At 58.4% G+C, this 2,914-nt stretch overlaps 1 pseudogene; it reads left to right on the top strand.

The window, feature by feature from the left end:
• The first annotated feature begins 1,250 nt into the window (after positions 1 to 1,250).
• On the top strand, positions 1,251 to 2,699 carry LOC124690420 (annotated as a pseudogene).
• The last annotated feature ends 215 nt before the right edge of the window (positions 2,700 to 2,914 follow it).

Here is a 2,914-nt window from a genome sequence, read left to right as displayed (position 1 = left end):
TACGTGAATCAGAAGATTTTCGAAAATAATATGACTCTGCACGCCAACTAGTACTTATTGGCATCTTGGAAGGGCAAGCGTACTCTGTAGTGCTAGTACTGTTTAACTAAAGTTGTAATGTATCGTAATGCGAAATACGAAGAATCGGTTCGCAAACATAGAGATAAACCTCTGGTACATAGGTAGATGTCTGAACCAAATATAGGTAGATAGAGATGTCTTAGTCTACATAGTGAAATATGAGTGCTGACGAGTCTGGCATGGTGCGGAGATCTAGGCTGAAAAGGTAATGGCAACACTAGTACATAACAATATACCGCGTGCTGATTTGGGTTATCAGTTGCGTGTGACGATTCACTAGTGGTACCTCGTCATTGGTATGTGCTACTAGTACGTCACTTACCAGGTTTAATTGCAGTGTGTGGGCCGCATGCTGCCAGTATATATATATATATATATATATATATATAGAGGATAAATACTTCTTACTCCTGGGTGTAACTACACCCACGTCTCATATATATATATATATATATATATATATATATATATATATAGGATAAATACTTCTTACTCCTGGGTGTAATTACACCCACGTCTCATATATATATATATATATATATATATAGACAAAAGTTTTCGTATGTAACCTTTCCCCGGTGCTAGCTATCATTGCCGTTCACATGTTTGCCAAGATCCGTGCAAAGAATAGTCAATTCATTTCTAAATAGGAAGACTTTGATTTAGTGGACCAATGCACTGCATGCTAGCTCTGATTGCGTCAGGTCATGGTATGACCCGCACCCTGAGCACTCTGCCTAATATTAACGTTGGGCTCGTCGTGTTTCGTTCAGACTGTGTGTATCCGTTGGACTTGTTTCGTAGTGCCCGTCGCTTCTCAACAGTGTGACTTTGCATATATCGCGCCAACCGTCCCGTGGCAAGAGTTCTCGCTTTTCTCTCACCGTTTCCCTCATCCACATCTCTAGCACTCCGGTCACCTATCGTCTGCCGCGTCAGAGCGCTCCTTCGACTCCGCCTCGGCGCTCGCGTCACCGCGGGTCGACGCACGCAGCCATCCGCACGGCGGCCGCCAAGCTCGAGGCGGCTGCGGGCGGCATTAGCGGCGGCCAAGCACGCGGCCGGCGCCATCCTCGTCGAGCTGCAGCAGGGCAGGGGCACGCGGTCAGGGCGCACAGCGTGGAGATGCCCCGGCGAGCTCGGCCTCGTCGCCCAGGCGCCCCGCCGATATGCCCGCTCTCATGGCCGAACTCGCCAAGCCCATGACGGCGGCAACATTCCTGCGCTTGTTGGTCCGCGCGGCCTGGAGATCTTGCCGGAGCCGCTCTCGTCCCCGTTGCCGTACATGCCCGTCGCCGTGTGTGAACCTCCCGGGGCTCGGCGCCGGGTCCACCATGGCCGGAACGGGCGAGACAGGGCTGCTGGGGTCGCTGGTCTAGACGGACGGGCGCGTGTACTCGCTCGCCGCGGCGGGGGACCTGCTCTACACCAGCACCGACTCCAAGAACGTGCGGGTGTGGAAGGACCAGCGGGAGTTCGCCGGGTTCAAGTGCGGGAGCGGCCTCGTCAAGGCGATCATGGTCGCCAGGGACGGCAGGATCTTCACGGGCCACCAGGACGGCAAGGTCCACGTCTGGCGCGCCTTCGCCGACGACCCCGCCATGCACAAGCGCGTCGGTTCGCTCCCGTGGCTCGGGGAGCTGCTGCGGAGCTCCGTTCGCCCCTCGCAATACGTGGAGACGGGCCGGCGGAAGCAGAGCTCGCTCTGGCTCTGACACTTGGACGCCGTGTCCTGTCTCAGCCTGGACGCCGAGGCCGGGGTGATATACTCCGGGTCCTGGGATCGGACCTTCAAGGTGTGGCGCATGGCCGACTCGCGGTGCCTCGAGTCCGTGCGCGCCCACGACGACGCGGTGAACCCGGTGGCGGCCGCAGGGTTCGACGCGCTGGCATCCACGGGCTCGGCCGACGGCACGGTTAAGGTGTGGCGGCGGGAGGCCGGGAAGGAGGCGCGACCAGGCACGTCATGGAGCGGGTGCTGCGCAAGGCCGACGGCGCGGTCACCGCCATCGCCGTGGCGTCCGAGGCACGGGTCGTGTACGTCGCGTCGTCGGACAGGGCCGTGACGCCCTGTCAGTGGCGGCAAGGAGCTGCTCGGGAGAGCGCGCCGAGGTACGGCGGCGCGCTGCGCGGGCATAGGATGGCCGTCCTACCACTCGCCGTCGCCGGGCGCGTGGTGGTGAGCGGGGTCCGCCGACCGGACCATATGCGTGTGGCGCCGCGATGAAGGCGCCGACCACTCCCCCCTCGCCGTGTTGGCCGGCCACACGGGCCCGGTGAAGTGCGTGGCCATGGACGAGGAGGAGTCCCTGGACGCGGACAGGCACCGCCGGTGGGTGGTGTACAGCGGCAGCCTCGACGGGTCCGTCAATGTGTGGCGCGTGTCCGACGCGCCGGATGCGGAGGCGACGATGGGGCGGACGCCAGCGCACGTGTGGAAGGCTCGCCGTCGATATGCCCGCTCTCATGGCCGAGCTCGCCAAGCCCATGGCGGCGGCCGCACCCCTGCGCTCGTTGGTCCGCGCGGCCTGGAGCTCGTGCCGGAGCAGCTCTCGTCCTTGGCGAGCGCACAGGGCCTGTGGCACGAGGCCTGGAGCTCTTGCTGGAACAGTTTATAATGTTTACAAGCTGAATTTGGCAAAATCCTTGATGGATATGGCAGAATCATAGAGCTCTTTGGTTTGCAAAAGTTAAGATGTAGGTCAGAAAGCAATGCTCCCAAAAGAATTGGGTCTTAGATTGCATTCTGATACCATCTGAATATGCAAGATGCAGGACGGCTCACATGAACATGTTTTTGTTTTTTAAACGGGGGAATAGCCCCATTATCTGC

Source organism: Lolium rigidum, chromosome 2, assembly GCF_022539505.1.
Source record: "Lolium rigidum isolate FL_2022 chromosome 2, APGP_CSIRO_Lrig_0.1, whole genome shotgun sequence".
NCBI classification, from domain to species: domain Eukaryota; kingdom Viridiplantae; phylum Streptophyta; class Magnoliopsida; order Poales; family Poaceae; genus Lolium; species Lolium rigidum.
Note: the sequence above shows the minus strand (reverse complement) of the source record. Positions and strands in the feature narration are given on the sequence as shown.